Source organism: Podarcis filfolensis (genome assembly GCF_964270895.1).
Source record: "Podarcis filfolensis genome assembly, chromosome: 5".
NCBI lineage: Eukaryota > Metazoa > Chordata > Lepidosauria > Squamata > Lacertidae > Podarcis > Podarcis filfolensis.
In genome coordinates this window covers 29,164,823-29,184,414 of record NC_139608.1, presented here as the reverse complement: position 1 = coordinate 29,184,414, position 19,592 = coordinate 29,164,823, and the positions used below count along the sequence as shown (strand labels likewise).

General features: G+C 40.6%; 2 protein-coding genes across 6 annotated transcripts in view; both read left to right on the top strand.

The window, feature by feature from the left end:
• Positions 1–19,592, top strand: part of LOC310762549 (uncharacterized protein) — a 537,990-nt gene that overhangs the window by 487,572 nt on the left and 30,826 nt on the right. The window lies entirely within an intron of this gene.
• Positions 12,651–19,592, top strand: part of NYAP2 (neuronal tyrosine-phosphorylated phosphoinositide-3-kinase adaptor 2) — a 145,203-nt gene continuing 138,261 nt past the window's right edge. For 4 of the 5 annotated variants that reach the window (XM_083613764.1, XM_083613762.1, XM_083613763.1 and 1 more), the window contains exon 1: positions 12,651–14,020. The gene's annotated coding sequence lies outside the window, so the exon portion shown is untranslated. The remainder of the gene's footprint in view (positions 14,021–19,592) is intronic. The other variant, XM_083613761.1, reaches the window with a different exon arrangement.

Sequence of the window (19,592 nt, the reverse complement as noted above, 5' to 3'; positions counted from 1 at the left end):
AATGGAGGTTATCCTGCTACTCAGGCACTGTGAGGAGACTTCTATCACCAAATCTATCTCTTTGGAGTATGGCCACCCTACTAAAGAGGACATTGATCGTACCATTTTTATTAATATTTTTATCAAAAATAAAATAGAGCAGGTAAAATAAAAAGGGCACAACACAGACTCTTAAATATTAGAATGCATTCAGCTACAAAGGGAAAAGGTGAGGATATATTACAAATCACACTTTAAATGGCAATATCAGATTGGTGTGAATTTTTCATTTCCCTGCTTCTATGCAGGAAGTATGCACGACTGAGGGCAATCTAGGAATCTCATAAAAACAACAACAACCTAGTACTAGAGAATGATACTATCAACATGGTTCTCATATGGTGGTGGACTGGTAAATGCTGATGTGCATGAGCTCATCATGACAGCTTCTATAGCCATACCCCTAAGAAGAGGCAAAAAATACAAGCAGCTGTGTCCATCATTTATGACAGGGGTGGCCAACTCCCAAGAGACTGCGATCTACTTTCAGAATTAAAATCTGGCAGTGATCTACCCCCCCTTTTTAGGGGTTCAGCTCAAAATTGTTGAGCTTTTTGGGTTTTTGGGGGGAGGGGAGTTCCATGGGGGGGGGGAATGAAACATTGCTATGGATGAAAACAGCCACACAGAGGGAGTTCCATCTTCCCTTCCTTAGTTCAAACAACAATGGAGGGCAGGACGAGGGAGCAGGGCAGGAGTCAGATTTACTGCTGCAGAGGAAAGGGAGCCAGAGATCGAGCACGATCTACCAAAACATCACAGGGATCTACCAGTAGATCGCGATCAACCTGTTGGACATCCATGCTTTATGACATATCCCACTTCCAAAAAATAGTGCTACATAGTATAATATGGAATTTATCAGGTTCCAGCATGATTGCAATCCTATTGGTGTTTTCAGGGCCCCTGTGACCATAATTTGTTTTAATCGCTTTTAATTCTGAATTTTAAATGGCTATAACCCACCCTAGAACCTGCTGGTGAAGGGCACAGAATTAATATCGCCACCATCAACATTTGGGGATTAAGCTCTATGGGCTGTAGTGCTACTTACCTCATAAATTCAACCTGCAAAATGTGTTGAGCTTTAACAAAAGACCTCCAGCCAGCTGAAATGCCACCTATCATTAAAAATGCAATCTTGCAATCATTTTACCACCTTTAGCTTATCATTAAAAATGCAATCTTGCATTGCGTTATCATTTAAGCTGCGAGTGTGAACTAGGAATCCTATCAAAGAAAAGCGATCTCCTTCCTAGGGATAGTTATGACAAACACCGCTGCCGGATAATTTCCTTCCTTCTCTGACTTCCTCTATGCTAATCATTCACAAACACTCTTGAAAGACTCATTATCACCTCAGAGAAAGGAGGGTTTGTCTCTTACCCTGATGTTCTGGTGTAAGAGGTCACTGCTCCTGCTCTGAAAAAAGTCTCAGAGCTACGCTGCCCTTCATTTCCCTTCCAATACACCATTGCTCCAAATATTCCCATCAATGGTTGTGACTAAGTGGATGTGAGTATTTGCCATGGTAAATATTAGTATTGTGATGTGATTCATGACCTTTACCTTCCAACAGGTAAGTTGCTACTACTTAGGAAGAGGAGATGGAGGGGTGAGGTGCCAGTGGGGTGCAAATGCACCAGCAGAAATGAAATGAAATACTTTATTGCCACTTATACAACTTACAGCCCATAATATCTTGTGCTGTATTCACCACCCTCTGTAGGCACTTCCTATCAGTTGATGTCAAACCAGCGTACCACACCGTGATAAAAGGACACTTTCAATTGTGGACTGGTAGAAAGAGATCATCAAATGCTGATTGACACCGTTCTTTTGCAATACTCTGAGGAGATGGAGTCTCTGTTGGGCTTTCTTAACCACCTGGGTTGTATTGATTTTCCAAATAAGGTCTTCACTGATAAACTCCTAGGAATTTAAAGGAAGAGACTCACTCCACACAGCCCTCCCTGATGTACAGTGGGTTTATTTCTCCTCTCTTCCTCCGATAGTCCAACATCATCTCCTTTGTCTTGCAGGTATTAAGGTGCAAGTTGTTCCCTAGGCACCATGTAGATATTTTTTGGACCTCCCCTCTATACGCTGATTCGTCTCCATTATGGCAGTCCTGCTGGTGCATTCACACCACACCACCCTCACTGTTATCCTCCCTAATAGGTTAGCAGCAGCAACACACCTGCCAGGTGGTCCAGTAAGTGCCTCTGCCCCATCATGCCATCCACTACTGCTGAAATGAATGCAGGTTGAAATGTGTTGTGAACAAGCGTTTGACAAAAGCTGCCTTAAAGCAATTGCTTCAAATGCTTTTTTATTGATGTTTAAATTCTTTGGAAGTTTGGGGCTGGAGTAGTAACGCTGCCAATATCCGTCAGGGTTTTTGATTAAAAGGCAACATATGAATTACAGGACATGAGCAAATGAATAGCCTTTGTTTTAAATTTCAAAATAAAACTAAATGCCCATTGAAAAACAAAGAAATGATGAGGGGATTTAGCCAGCAGCAACAATTTACATTTAAACATCTTCTTTTAAGCATTGTTTTTGTGTGTGTGGAATATGGAGCACAGTGATAAATAATGTAAAAGCTCTCCTTGGTTGCTATTATTTTCTACAAAACGTGAGCAAAAAATAATCTCTCAGCCATGCCATCAGCCGGATCACCATTGGACTAGACAACTGACTGAAAGGAAGTGAACACCCACAGATCTATCAGACCCCACAGTTGTTGCAAAATAAATTCAGATGTGTCATTGTGTCAATAACAGAGTAAGATCTAGGTTTGTTTCTTGCTGCAGCTTTCTTTGATTTGAGGGTGCAGCCCACTTTTGCTTAGGCAGATCTGAGGGTTAATTCCTAGCCCAGGAGCAGGTCAGATAGGGGAGGCTCTCTCTCTCTGGTTCTCTCCCAAGCCCTGCCTGCCAAGACAAACTGGCACATCTGATTGGCTCCTGCGATGGATTTAGCCAGCTGCAGTGGTCAGTGGTTCAGCCAGACTGCTACTTCAGAAAACATCTCACCTGTCACAGATACCAGGCACAATATGAACTCTATAATAAGCAGGGAGCTGTTGATAGTTGCCTGTGAAGGCCAAAGTTAGGTTATTGAAAGTTTCATTTCCCCATCTGGCCATATATGATTGTACAGGTTCATATGCAAGTGCACTGTATTGTAGTTTTATATAAAAAGCATCTGTCAGGGATGCTTCGGTTGCACACTGGTTTGCAGATCTTTGAGCACCACATAGTCCTAGATGACCTCAAAGTTCCCTTCCAGCTCTATATTTCTACAATGTTTAAATGCCACCTGAGATATATGCTACTGTTTGGAATTCTTATCAACTTTCCAGCTTCACATGAGAACAAGATTCAAGGACAATATCCTGATATATAAATATTTTTAATAAGGGAAATTTAAAATGTTACTGCCTCCCCCACACACTAATAATAATTTTTCCCCAGGGATTCTAAATGAAATGTCCAGAAATCATGTCTCTGTGTCAATTATTATTTTCCTTAAATGTCTTTTTTTATTCCTTATTCATTTAATTATATTCTTGATTAAGTAAATAATAAGGCATATTTTAAGACTTAAAATTCTATGTTTCTTTCTTATAAGATTTTCCTAAAGTTTTTTTTTGTAATACAAAAATATAAAAGAAACTAATTTAGATAAAATAAAAACAAAGACAGAAAGAGGAACGAAAATGCAGAGTCCTCTCTCCAAGGTAGCTCTTAACTCTTGAGCCAGTGTGGTGGAGCCAGTGTGGTGTAGTGGTTAAGAGCAGTAGTCTTGTAATCTGGTGAACTGGGTTCGCGTCTCCGCTCCTCCACATGCAGCTGCTGGGTGACCTTGGGCTAATCACATTTCTTTGAAGTCTCTCAGCCTCACTCACCTCACAGAGTGTTTGTTGTGGGGGAGGAAGGGAAAGGAGATTGTTAGCCACATTGAGACTCCTTAGGGTAGTGATAAAGCAGGATATCAAATCCAAACTCTTCTTCTTCTTCTTGGATCACACAGAAAGTAGGGGACCCTCTCAGCTCTCACCCTGGGAGATCTTTCCTTCCATGCCTCTTACCCAGGGTCTTTTCCATTCATCAACCACCTTCATATTTGCATAATCCTTGGACTCCAGAGCAGTTCACACCAAAGAAAAAGAAAGAGAATGAAAAGAAACAAGATAAAAAGAAGGAATGTATATAAGAAGAGAAAGAAAGAAAAAGGAAGAGAGAGTGAAAAATAAAAAGGCCTTCAGATTTTCCATCTGTCACTTACATAAAGGAATCTATTCAAAACATTCATTCCAGTATGGCATCCAATTGTTCTACTTTCTGTTGGGCAATATTTCCCCAATTTTCAGACTCAAATGTCTCAAATTCATTTCTTTTCCTTCTCATGAAAAAAGTCCAAAAATTCCTATTATTATTAGGAGACTGCCTTGACAGAGAAAAAAACTTCCAAAGACTCATCATTGTGTCAATGATGTATGTACACAGAAGAGGGTTCCATTTATTTGTGGGGGATGTATTTCCCCTGTAAATATGGTTAGAAAGATTTAGGGGTGTCACCTTGGTTAAAAGTTAGCAAAATGAAATATCATTATATTTGAATTGAGATTTAGCACTTTGTGGAGAGTTGTAGATTTTACAGATTTTAGTTGATTAGAAGCAGGAGTTGACAGGCTCTAGAAGCACTTAGGTAAAGCAGAACATTTTCATTTAGAATATGCTATCCAGTAATTAAAGAGGTTGGAAAACTGCCAAAATCATTTAATCTAATCTCCTTCAAAGAGACAATCAAATGGCATGTCCTGAAGAATTAAAATAGCAAATTCAGGTTAAACATATAGGGCTGCCATACTTTGAAGAACAAAACAGAGGACACATTTGCTGACTTCTACATTTAACTATGGATTGTTACGATGACTCTGGCCATGAAAAAGAGGGAGTGTGAATAAGAGGATGACATAATATTATTTATGTCAGAATCCAGCGCCGCTACATGCAATTTCTACATATAATAACCATGTAGTAAATGTCATCATGCAGCCTCCACTGGAGGATTTGTAGGGCCACATCACAATCCTAGACTTGCATGAAGTTGGAGTGCAGCCCCTATTGAAGGAGTAGAATAGAAAAGTGAAGGCAGGTTGAATGGAAACGAGAATGGAGGGACACTGAGGTGGAATCTATATAGGCCGTGAAAATGCTTATTTTAGTGTTTTGAAAAATATATTGAATTTGCCATAGCTCATCATCACCATCTAGTGTCACATTTGTATAATGCACTTTGCAACCGCACACCTAAAACATTTTATTTGCAGCTATATAGTTGAGTCCTGAGAAGGGAATAGTGATGATTTAAAACAGTAGAAGTTTGAATAAAGCAGGGATCCGAGAGTTTGAATCATATTGTTTTAGCTGATAGAGTGGTCATTTGTGTAATTATATTAATTCATCTTATTTTTAAGTCACTATTGTGCAAACTGAACAAGGACATGTGGCTTTATCCCGGCATTTTCTTTGAATTTATCTGTAAATGCAAACATTGGTATGACCCTGCATAGTATTTCATTTAAAGAAAAAGAAAAAAGGTGAAGTACTTTCAGAAAGAATTCATTTCTTAAAGAAGAATTTCTTTTTTGTGAGCAGCTTTTCCCCAAATTCTGAACAGTGCATGCTGGCTCTGAGTCTACCCTGAACAAGGTGAAACAAGGTGATTTAGGTTATGACTGTTACGATCGTCCTACTCAAGTGTAGGACGCTGGTAGAGACACATGCCGACTGGCATGTTCTCTCCTTCCTGGTCAGTTCCTCGGGAGCTTCAAAAGCTTTCTCCAGCCTGAACATCACATCGACTGATACCAAAAGTTTCCATAACAGACTCAGTAGCACAGCATTTTGTAAATAAACTATGTTTATTTACATGTAATACACTCGGAGCATCTTGACTTAGCTCCTTCCTCTTTCTTATCAGACAGCAAAGAGAAAGAACAAAGGACAATAGTCCCACATCACGGAAACACAGTAGTACCAAAACATCCTGTCTCCGTCACTTCCCACACTGTGGAATGAAAACATACACTGCCGTGTGCTAAACCAATCCCATGACTGCAAGCACGGAGCAAGAATCCTAACAGTGACCTCCTATTTCTGGGTTAGATCACACTGTTAAGATGGTAGTGACTCAGACTTCCGAGTCACCCCTATGGCCTACTTTTCCTTTTCCTAGAGCCAGGGCCTTTTCGGTCATGGCCCTGGCCTGGTGGAACGCTCTGCCACAAGAGACCAGGGCCCTGCGGGATTTGACATCTTTCCGCAGGGCCTGCAAGACAGAGCTGTTCCGCCTGGCCTTTGGCCAGGATGCAGTTTGACTTACTTTCTTTGTATAAAAAAAAGCCTGAAGGAGGCCCCCAACCCGCTCGCAGGTCCTTGTATGATCAGTGGAAACAGTTGATCCTGGCAAGTATTAACCACTCTCAATTCCAACCTGATAATTGCCACCTGCCCAGATTTTAACTTGTCTGAATTTTAAGATGTATTTCAATTAACTGATGTCTGTTTTTATGCATATTGTGTTGTTTTTATGATGTTAGCCGCTCTGAGCCCGGCCTCGGCCAGGAAGGGTGGGATACAAATAAAATATTATTATTATTATTACCCAAAAGTTAAATGTATAGCCCCCCCCCCCCATTCTGAGAAAAGAAACCAACCTGACTGTTGAAATCTCCAGAGCTCAAGAGGGGAGGCGGTAGAGAGAGTTTTTCTTTTGACAGACAGGTCTAGCTTTTAATCACAGTGAACCCTTTTCTGAGGCCACTCCAGTCACCGTGATTTGGGGGAGGGATGTTGAAGTAAATAAACAGAGTTGTACTCCACATGGGCTATTACTCTCCTCCGAGGTTTGGCTGCGAGAGTGGCAGAGTTAGGCTACATACACATCATACATTTATAGCCAGACAGTGATTTAAAGGAGTGTCATAAGTTTGCCCACACTGGGTGCTGAGCCAAGAGGGTGTTGCAGGGGGTGCCACAGCAAAGACATAGAAAAGAGGGTGGGAGACAATGGGTGGTGCTGGATTTTTGCATTGCACAGGGCAGCACTGAAATTTGAGATGTCAAGGTCTGCCACTGCTATGGATCTGACTCTCTTGTGTATGTTGAGTTCCCCAGTGGAGAAACCCTTTGTAAAACTGTACACTAGCTGACTTATGTACTTAAAGGTATAAATTCTTTAAAAATGATAATTGAAATGAATAGGAGGTGTGTGCATTTATTAACATTTTTAAAAGCATCCTAAGTCTGCAATTCTAGAAAGAGAGGAACCTATCCATTCTGGTTTCTCTCAGTTTCTCACTTCCCCCCGTCTTAAGTTTGATGTACCCCAATTGTCCGTATGTTTCTTAATTTTTAAAACAAAAAGTCCACATTGAAAACTGTATACATATTTCTGTGTGCAATTGTGTATTCTTTCAAGCAAATCCCTCCTATTATAATCAATTTTTGTATATTATTTTCACTTTTATAAGCATTATATACATTTCACTAATATACACATCATTTGGTTAAAGATCTGCTTTGCAAAATCCAGAAAGCCATGGTTTGAGTCAAGTAGTAGCTCTAGTTCATCTTCAGTGAAAACAATAGATTGCTAGACCACATATCTGTGAAGAGTGGATATAATTTTGGCTAATCTTAATAGACCCCAAAGTTATTGCTGAATGGAACCCTTCCCACTATCATATACAATGCTTTTGGGGGGTTAAAAAATGAGGTGCTGATACTCATTTATTGATAAATGTGCTGTGGGTGTCAGCACAAGATGGGTGTCCAGGGAAGAAATAAGAGGAAGTGATGGTTCTCCATAACAGTGAGTACCATTACAAAAGAAGCACAATATATAAAATATATATTGTAAAAATCAACTCCTTTAAAAAAGCATAAATAAGATTGCTGATTTTTGTCAGCATTTATTGATACATTCATAACTCAAGCATAGATTAGCTACTAGATCAGGTACTAATAGGTCATACGAAGTAGGTTTCGAAAGGCGATATCCTTCTGCAAGCTTTGGTTCCATTCTAATTGTATTTAGTGGAATGCAATTAAAAGTGGATAATAAAATCTATTGTAACACAGTTTAAGCCATAATATCTTAATAAGCTTCTTTATCATCTCATCACAACAAAGAGAAATGAGGACTGAAATAATAACTTAACCCTGATATGCTTAAAACTTAAACAGCAGAGGAGGTGCCATTTTCAGATGATAGCAGGCCTCCTTCAATCTTATAGCAAAGAGATTTCCTCCCCTGCTGTTGTCGATGTTTCCTTTTATAATTCCAGGGCATTGTGTGTTGTTATTCACAGCAAAATGGTATTATCGTTTGGTTTTCACTGAACTATATCATTGGGTTAGCATGATATCAGAGTTATGAATAGGAGACTGATGTCAACTGCATAAGGAAAACAATAAATAGACTGTCTTTTAAATTCAGATACTGCAGATACAAGTGCCTTCTGTATATTAGCTGTTTTAATGATAAATAAGGGACACGGGTGGCACTGTGGTGTAAACCACTAAGCCTTGGGCTTGCCAATCAGAAGGTCGGCGGTTCAAATCCCCGTGATGGGGTGAGCTCCCATTGCTTGGTCCCTGCTCCTGCCAACTAGCAGTTCGAAAGCACGTCAAAGTGCAAGTAGATAAATAGGTACCACTCCGGCAGGAAGGTAAATGGTGTTTCCATGCGCTGCTCTGGTTTCGCCAGAAGTGGCTTAGTCATGCTGCCCACATGATCTGGAAAAACTGTCTGCGGACAAATGTCGGCTCCCTCGGCCAGTAAAGTGAGATGAGCGCCACAACCCCAGAGTCGTTCGTGACTGGACTTAACTGTCAAGGGTCCTTTACCTTTTTTTAAAAAAATGATAAATAAATAAGCACACCAACATTAAATTTGTCTAATGACTATCATGCACCCTTATATCAAGAATGCATACTTATTCTAATTAATCGATTAATTAATTAAATCCCCTGGCTTCAGTACAATCATAGGTCTAAAACAGAAGGAAATAGCACGTAAAGTAGGATTTCTGTCTCTCTCTCTCACATACTTATAATGTGCAGCGAGTAGACATCAGGAACAGGCAAGGCAAGCTATTATGCCCAAGTATTTTGTGCAATGAATATTTCAGTAGAAAAGTGGAGAAATTGTTGCCTGTGAGAGGGTAGACGATGCGGATTGGATTGGATTCCTATTGTCTGCCATTCTAGGTGGCCCATTAATAGGCTTATACTCATATGTGGCTCATTCAACTATCACCGCATCAAATGATGATGTGGGTATGAAACAAGCATCTAAAAGAGGCTACAATCAATTGGTGGGCAATGTTGTCTGTGCCTCACCACTAGCTAAGAGCCCACTTAAACAAAAGGAAAAGTGATGTAATAGAATGCAGTGGTACATGATATAGGTATAGGTGATATAGATTGCAGCTTTTGTTTGTTGCCTGTTTGCTGACCTACAATAAGCCATGCTGGGGTCTCAAATGTATCAACACAGGGTGAGGTTAAACGTGATTAAATTGTTCTGTTAATCAGAAAGAATACACAACTTTTTTCAATGCAAAAGGGGTGGGGGAAAGCTCTGTGCTCAGATCTTCATTAGGAGATACTTTTGAGAGGGAAACTCAACAAGACTAATGAATGTGATATAGTTAAAAAGATTAGCAAGAATGCAATATTTTATTTTTTAAAAATAGTTCTTGGATGTCTCAGTATCAGTTAAGTGAAGGGCACATTTGTGACTCATTCTATTTTAAGCAAAATATAAGTGCCCTTCCCACCTGCCAAACTCTGTAGGAGCAAAATATGGTCTCAATATGGTATAGTGGTTAGCATTCTGAACTAGGACCTTGGAGAACAAGGTTTAAATCGTCACTCAGCTATGAAGCTCACTGGGTGACTTTGGGCCAATCACAGTCTTTCAGCCTAATCTACGTCACAGGGTTGTTGTGAAGATAAAACAAGGAGTGGGAGAACAATGTAGGCTCCCCTGAGCTCCTTGGACAAAACGTGGGGCATAAATCTAATAATAAATAGATTACGATGTTCAGGGTCTGTTACCTCTATCATAGGCCTCTAAGGGATTGCTAAAGTGGGATGCATGACGGCTGATATATTTGAAGCCCATATTAATTTCAAGGGCCTGTCTGGGCTCCTGTCAGTCCTCTTTTCCTGTGTTGTGGACTCTATAGGAAAACCATTGCCACCATTCTGTATTGAGCTGATTCCAACATGCACATCACTCAAGAGTATTCAGCAAAATGCATGCACAATTCCCATGGAATAATATAGCATATGATCAGTCCAGTAACCTCAGTGACCAGTTAGCCCAATGCAGTGACTATATGAATGATTCTGAAGGCACCAGGAAATCTCAAACTGCTGCAGAATTGGGCATCCCACTTGCCATTAGTGATACGGCATATAGTTGAATGTGAGTGCATGCTACTTGCTTCTGTTTTAGACTTATGGTTATTTGAAATAAGAATTGGACTATGTTCCTAAGAATGCCTTGAATTCTCTTAAAGGTTAGATAAAATTATAGTATTTGTGTGAAAATGAAAGTGGGGGCAAAGTGAGGTCCACTATCAAGGGGTAGTATTATGCTATCTTTAAGATGACTTTAAACTGTGGTTGAGTGTATAATCACTGTTTTTAGCCTTGAGCTGCTCCAGCTTTGGTGGAATGTATGTCCAACTATCACTGACCAGTCTTTCATATATCTGGAGTATATAATTAGAGATGAAAAGAACCATGGAAATAAATAAAAGGGGAAAAGCACTCCTACTCTGTGTAAAACCAGCTCAGGGTCATGATGAATGTTGTGCGATTTTCTACCATGATGTATCTGCAATTCCCTGGAGTCAGAAAAGAAATATCCCAACACTATAAAGATCATTCAGATGATCTGAGGAACACATATCAGCTGTCTGGAGGGAAGGAGAGAAGGAGAGAATGTACTAAATCCAAACCATATAGTCCTCCCAAAGCCTGGTAAATCCAAACCATCACATCTCATCCTCCCAAAGCCTTTTTCACGAATGACTATAGCCATTTGGCAGTGGAGGTTTAGGACCAGAGTTTTCCTTGTCCTAGAGGAGCTACTTTCCCAGGCTGATGAGCCCCATCTGCCCCTCATTTCCCTCTACAGCACGTGCAGAAACTGTCTTCTTGATTGTTGGACCCACTATTGATCTTGTCTGCTCAAGCTTCTGGAGCCTGTCTGCAGGGGAAGTCCCTAACTCACTGAGGGTTTGGGAACCATTGGCCACCCTCACCTGGTTTAGCTGGGCAATCGAAGCCATTTCCTGGTTTCTGGCCACTGTCACATGCTGACAGCTTCTAGGAACCACAGGTGAGAGCTGAGTGCAGAGTGGGGACCAAAGGCGGACATGACTATAAAACCCCAGAGGTGCATTCCAGTGCCTCTTGAGACAGACAGATGGCAACAGCACTTTATCTTAAACCACAGGTCATACATAGTTCTGCTATGTTGACTGAAATGTGAAATCTGGCTGCAGATTTGAGCACCAAGCAACTGTTTACATCTAGTTCAGAATGGAAGTTTAATTCTTCATTTGTACCAATCCTGGCTGCACCAGGCTATAGTCTTTGAGATACCAGGCCTTACTTCTGTGTCATTGGGTACTATCACAGCTAGAATCACAGTGCTGAGTTTTATAGAATTAAATTTGCCTACCACAACCATTTATTCTGGGAAGTGTCAGTCAATGGTCAGGTCTTCCTTGCTTTCTTGCTTTCTTATTAATTGCCATATTTGACACTGAAGATTTCCCTCCAGTTTGGATTCACTGGGTCGGATGAATTCTCCAGATCTGGGTTCTTTTTAGGGGCATTCACACCAATGAGGGTACAATCCATGTACACTAATACTTGAGGTGTACACTCATACCATTATTCACATGTAACATTTAAAATGTCTAGAATCTGTGTACCTGTCTACAAAATAGGTGAGCTGTAGAAATTAACAAGCGTATACTCTTCCACACAAACATTTCTACATGTGCAGAGATAGCTTGTACCTGTGTTCATTGTAACATGTGAAGAAGCTTTTTGCATTCTCTGCAATGCTATGCCTTGACTTGTTTGCTTGAGTCTTTGGAAGCTCTCTTCTCTGTCAACGCAGTCTCTGCAGGATACCTGCTCACAGTGCATTGTTTTGTGGTTAGCACAGGCTGAATTATAGAACCTTAGTGGTAGGCGGATAACTCTGCCTTGAATAGCAGGGATTTGGACTAGGTGGTTGGTGGGTCTATCCCCAGGACTCTGAATCAGTGAACAGAAACTAAATATTTCTTTAGAGAGATGAACTTTGCAGGAGGGCATAAAACTGCCCTGCTGTGTTTCCAATATCCCTGCTGTCAAATCGCACATTGTACAGATATGCCTTCCAAATAGGGGAGGTCTATTCGCTCATGCAGTGGGAGCAGGTGGTGGGAGGTTGTTTTGATGAGGTTAAAAAGCTCCTCCTACCTTTCCCCAAGCAGCAGCCTAATCTGCGTCAGCAGTAATTGTGAGCCTTGCACGGCTTTTTACAGTGAGGGTGAGTGCAAGCGATACATCAATATGAGGTATCAAACTGAGACTTAGATGTTCCCTCTAAGTGGCTGCTCATTTCCTGGAGCCATAACATGGGCTAAAGGTTAACTTGCCCATTCTCTGTGGAGGGACATTGTTTTTTTTTTTTTGGAAAAAAATTCCTTCCTTCCTTTCTTTTTTTGAGTAGGAGGGGGAGAAGAATGGAGCAGTGCTGTGCCGTGCTGTGTCCTACCTAAAGAGCCTGAATTTGTGCTGGTCCCTCCCTCCTCCACTCCCGCCCCCCCCAAAAAAAACCTGGATTATTTTGCTAATCAGACTTCAGTGCAGCGAAGATAAAAGGGGGAGAATCTGTTGCCTAGATAGGAAGCTTTAATGAGCAGCTGCGCCCCTGGGGACAGCAAGCTGAAGTCGAAGGCGGCTGCTTTCCGGTCTCTTGTCATTTCTTCACTTGCTTCTTCGCCTCCTTTTTCTCCAATGGGCCTAAGCAAACGGGAACTGTCCAGGGTGCTAGAATGCTGGCTGCTTTGATGCTGAACGCAAGCGGATTGCAGAAAAAGAGGAGCTCCAGATTACTGCTCATTGCCGAAGGTAGGCTTGCTCTTTGTTTGAGAATCCCTGATTAATCAACAACAGCATCAACAGAGAGGGAGAGAGAGAGAGAGCCTGCCTGTAGTCACCGGGCGAGCGTGAGAGAGACAGTTTCAAACCTTCGCTGTCTAGGTGGCAATGAGAGAAAGGAGAGAGCATCTTTTTCTGTTGCAAGAAGCCATTTGGATAGGATGTTTTCTATCCCTCCTCGTCTTTTCTTTTGGTCTCCACAGCATCCACTCCAATGAGGCACCTTAGCCACCTCTCTGCCACTGCATATGCTGGTGTTGTAATCTTCTGTGTGGTGAAGTGGGCAAAAAAATTCCTCCCATTTCTTTCCTGCTGGACTTCAAAGCAGGGTGCCGTTGATGCCCCCCCTGAAACCTTTGCTGTTCTTTCTCTCAATGTGGATTTAAGATGCCAGATCCCCTCTTTCCCCCCAGCCCCACTGCATTTTTGAAAGTCAAACTTTAAAAAGGCTATTTTAATCCCACGCCGAGAAGATCGCTCTTTTATTTTTAATGCAACACGCTGACTTCTAGAGATGCAGAATGCTACAATCTGGAAATGTTTGCCAAGAAGATCTCAAGCACTTTAATTGAAGAAAAACTGAGCCAATCTGCAAAATCTGTTTTTATGGTGCTGAAATATCCCTTCAGACTGCACTGAGATAAACCACAGGAAAGGGCTTTTACAGACAAAAGTCACCTTTAATTATTGCACTTAGCAGTCCCCCGAGGACTTTAATCTTGGTATGTACAAGGTTTGTTTTGGTTTTTTTTTTAAAAGAATCTCTAAGCATGCTAATGAAATACAGTGCTTATCTATATTTATATATCACTATTTCACTTATCAGAGAGGCATATTGGCAGAAATGGAATGATTTACAACCCTGAAATATCTAAGCAAGAACTTTGTCTGTTTGGGGAGACATTAATCAAACCACAGCAAAACCAAATAATGCTGTAGTGTATTTGGGATTATTTAATGTTCTTCTACACATTAGGTGCCTGATAAGAAGAACATTTGGTGTCTGGAGTTTTCATTTGTAAAGGCAACATTAAATTATTAAAAGGTTGCTAGCTATTTTTCTGACGTATTAATTGATATAATACCTAACAGCTGTGTTAGTTACTTATTAGGCATCCCACACCATTAATATTTCACAACATTTCAAATATGTTTCCCTTAGCCAAAAGATCTTCACTTTATCTTGCCCTCCCCACAATACACGCCTTGAAGAACATGGAAAACAATTTAGTTAAGCAGAAAGCAAATAAGTATTTCTCCTAAATTAAAAGACCTATTGTCCTGGTAATGTTGGGATAATCTTAATCTCCTAATTATAGGTAGTGCTGGCTGTTGGCTATCCAGTTACATGCTACTTGCTTGTTAGGAAATTGTGCATTTTGGGATCACAACACATATGTGAAGGACTTCTGGTTGACAAGTAAACAACAACAGTAGTACTCCACATTCTAGAGGCTTTGAGGAGTGCAATCACAAGGAAGGGGAGATCTATCCTTTGTGCACATTTATTCGGTTTGTAAAGCTCTTTATTTCTGACAAAGAGACATAATATAAACACACCTTCTTGAAAGCATTGTTTTATTTCAGGTATGCAATGCATTTTCCCCTCATTCTTTTGAAGGAGCTCCTTTTAACCATTTGTGTTATTAAAAGAGAGGTCCTTTTACAGTTGGCATAATTCCCATTTACAACAAGGGTAGCCAGCAACAGAATAGAAAGTTTCTAGATCAGCCTGGTTGAGTATGTCAGAAGAGTTGATTCTTGCAAACTTTGCACTATGTGTAGCACTGCAGTCTGCCTTTGTGCTTTTGAAGAAGCCTAATGCTTTATTCCCTGTATGTGGGCCATGTGGAATTGGAAAACATTTCCTTTAAATGAATAAAAAAAATCAAGTCTGCTTAAAAATTAACAAGGCAGCAGGCAGACATGTATATGAGAGCTTCATTGACAATGTGCCTAGCAAAGAAATAATTTGTCTTCTGAAAGCCATTTCATAAAAGACAGCAACTCTGAAGAAGTGGGGGTGGGAACCCAGTGTATAACATACCAGTGCCATTAGGTCCTTAACAGTGGTGCTGTAGTCAGCAGTCTGCCAGATATTGGATGTGGGCTAGCCTCTTTGCACTTACTGTCTTGTAAGCAATTCAAGAAGCACAGAATGAAAGCTGAGCCAAAACACTACAAGTGGTACTCCATATAACATCTGTGGTGAGAAGAGTGTACTTCAGATGAGCTAATTGTTATGTTGTAAAATGCAAGTGAACATTCAGAGAGAGGGATGGTATACTACTGGGGTATGTGCCCAACTCTTTTTTTACTTCTTCTGCCTATCTGAAAAGAAATCAATTGGCCCTTAAAAATGTGATACGTAGCTATTAAACTGATAGAAAATGGTTGTGGGTTTCTTTCTTATATATATCAATGAACTATGGAAGGCACTCGTTATCATTATTTTAGCAACTTGTTCCATTTGATGGTCCATATTTTATTTCTCCTGCAGCACAGCATTTTTTTACAGCTCAAATCACATATGCAAATTGCAGAGTGGGAAACACTTGCAATGCAAGCAATGCAGTAGCAGCTCCATGTGGCAAGCAGTATTCATTGTAAGGTTTCATTGTAAAAGAGCGAGGCTTCAGAAACACCAAAAATGAATGTTTGCAGTAGTGTGGTGAAAATTGCCAGAACTTGTGTAGGGACCTGCTTTGCACAAATGAATTGCATACTGCAATGTGCATGTGTTCATTGAGTTTTCGGGTCAATCCAGATATTCAGTACCACCCCCCTGGCACTGTAGCCTCTTCAGAACGCAGCCATACTTGGAGGACCCTTTCACACACAGGAGGTCTGCTGCACACACTAATTTCGCATTCTTGAAAGGGCTTCCTTGTGCAGTTCAGTAGGTGGAAAATCTCTGGGTTTCCATTCCATGCATATGCAGAATTTTCCATGCCACTGAAATGAATGGGGAAGCCTACAGACGTTAGAACTTCATATTCATGCTGGGTCAAAGTCCAGCTCTCTTATCTAACTGTGTGCACATGGAACATCAGACTTCTTTACATCCACCTGATCAGATGATCTGCTAAAATCCCAATTATCTATATGAGGAAATAAGGGATGGGAAGACAAAATCCATCCTCTTGCTTTCCCTCTTTTCCAATGAGCAGCTCAAGCCAGGTATTGCTAATTATCTGGACAAAATCTCATTCATACTGCAGCCCACTGGAGGACAAGATCAGGGACGATGCACGCAGAGCCTCTTAATGTAGCCCTAGCTGGATGGGGACATGTGACTTTAGTTGCTTGAACGTTATGATGTATTCTGCTGTTGTTTTTACTTTACTAGATTAACCTTACCTCTGCCATATCAAGTCTGCACTTTTAAAAAAGTCAGATACTTGATTCCCTCATTCCTGAATTGCAAACTCAATTAATAATTTATCCTCATTTACAGAAATTGCATGAGAATGATTATAATGATATTTCAGTTAGTCATGAGAGTCCTTGGGTGGAATATTATTCATTGAGCTGATTCACCTTGCCATAAAGTGAACAAACTGGCAGGAACAGTAAAACTTAAAAATACATGTATTCTCTGGTACACTTCACTTCTTCCCTGCTGATAACTGATTGCAGGGGCGAAGGCATCTCCTACTATCCTGCAACTGATTCTTGACTCTAGCTGTGAGAGGAAGAGAAAGTAGTGGAAATTTTAAACCATGCTGTGCTTCATAGGCGGTGATGACCTTCCTATTCTATAGACACTGTTGGCTGTCACTGTCATAAATGCTCCAGACCTTTCCCCAAATGATCAAACTCCAGGGAGGTTGTCTAAGCAGTGTGGTTATTCCTTATAGCCCATTCCCACATGTTCTGTGCCGAAGAGATGATCAGGCAGCAATCAAATTTGGGTGAGAGGTACCACCAAAATTGTAACCGAAACAGAACTATTCAGAAACAAGAGGGGAAGTATCAATTTAAAAAAACCCTAAGTATGCAGAACCCTCCCTCCAACAGCCCAATAAGGATTGGAATAGCTCAGCAATCTCAGAATGTAGAGTGACAGCCAGGAGAGGAGCATGGTGGGGTGTGGGGTGGAGAGACTAGGCAGCTGGAACCCTGAACAGGAGCACTGCCTTTTTGTAATGACAATATTTTGTTGCAGGTTCCACTTGCATACTCTAAGGACAAAGCCTACATAAGACCAAATACAACAGCACGCACGCACGCGCGCGCACACACACACACACACACACACACACACACAACAACAACAATACATCTAACATATAAAATTCAGAATCATCCAATAATATTTATATAGCAAGGACTCTTATAAACCCAGTCTACTGAAATGGATAAATTATTATTATAATTATTCGTGATTAATATATATTATGGCTGTGTGTACACCATACTTTTAGAGGACATGAGAGGTACATTTTTTTCCTCCAAAGAATCCGGGAATGGCATTTTACCCTTCACAGAACTTCAGTTCCCAGCACCCTGAAGCTAGTTCCCAGGACTCTTTGCCGGGAATGTGTGTTGAATGTATGACATGTATGCAGCCTATATGGCAGCTGGGTAACCTAAGAAAGCATGGTATGAACCCTGGTTCAAATCTCATGAAAAAGTGATAGATGAAGGTTCTGCGTTGTTGATTGATTCATTATAGGTATAGACACAACTTGAGAAAAAATACATTAAAAATTCAATGATGTTCATGAAGCTCCAAGGGGCACCTGGTATTTATAACCAGTTCATTTGGAGCCTCATTTCTAAACACAATATTACTGTTTCTGTTATGGTTGATCCCCTTAATCCAATACTCTTTCCCTCAAACTGGTTCTAAGAGATCAGCTAGCCCAACTCAAACTGATGTTCCTGGATTTTAGCTGCTTTGGTCCCTATTAACATCTGCACATAGAGATCCAGTGTTTCCCCATTTTCATCCCCACTGCAGGGCCGGAGAAAGTTCCTGTGAAATTCTGTATCTTGGCAGAATTTTCATTTTTCATGTTGAGGTGTCACAATGAATTTCATCATTTCAGAAGGGGGAAAAATAACCAAGTAGAAAAATAGACTCCTGTTACATGGTTAGACTATATCACCAGTTTAAAGGCAATTTAGAGATCTCTCTGCATGAGTGGAAGGTACTTCCTTAGTGTGGAGGAGCAGGCAAGGTCACCCTATATGTAGTCTCCTATGTCACCCAAGAGGCTACTCCAAACAGTCCACCTACCCTTGTGGAATCAGTTTTTCAAAAGGAGCACAAAGGAAATGAAGACAGGAGAAAACTGGAATAAACAAAACACTCTTTGTATGAGTAGAATTGCCTTCCACTTGTTCAGTGTATTATCTGGATCCAAGTCTTTGCCGATGCAAATTTTGAGAATGATGTGATATTAACTCATCAGAAAATTTGGTTCTAAGACAGTCATGAGCATCTGCAAGAATTTTTCAAGGGGTGTGAGCAAAGTAAATGACTGAAAGATGTGACCAGGCTGTTTCCACCATATCCAAACCTCATGTCCATTGCACTTGCTTGAAGTTCATTCATACAAAGGTTGCACAATGTTTTCCCAGTGTTTAAAATCAAATACAATAATAAATGAATGTAATGAGAACTGCAAATAATCTTCACGTGGCAATGTCATTGTTAAGAGCCCTTTGGGGCTTATTAGGTTGGCTTTCAGTTCTTCCTTCTGAAGCCCCAGCTTGCTTTTTTTCTGCCCTGAAGAGTATTTAAAGGCTTGTGCATATGGCATGGGAAACCATTGGAGTAAAGATGATCCAATGAATCTGAATGCACGTATGGATCTAGTGCAAACACATCCCTGGCAGCCAAGATCCATGCATTAATCCTCCTGCAAAACCATGAAAAACAGTGTCAGACAAAATTAATGTGCCTAAGGTGACAACAAAAAAGCCATGCTTGCTCTAAATTTAGGTCTACTTCAAAAATATCTGAAAAGCAAATTTTGAAATCCAAAGTAGGGCAGTGCAAAAAAGTGAGCAAGTCTTTGAGGTTGTCATTACTCTTCATCAGACTGAATGCTAAACAAGGTAATTTGTAGCCAGAAAGTCTGCATTTGTTCCCGGTCTTAAGATGAAGCATTGGAGGAGAAAGCAAACTGAAGTAGGTTATGCTCACCTAGTTGCTAGGAAGGTTTCCTATTTCAGCTAGGACTCCCGGGATGAAAAGAAACACAGTGGCTGATCCCCCATTTTTTTAAATATAAAAAGCTTTATGTAAAATGAGATTGGAGAAAGTTGATCTTAAGCCAGTAA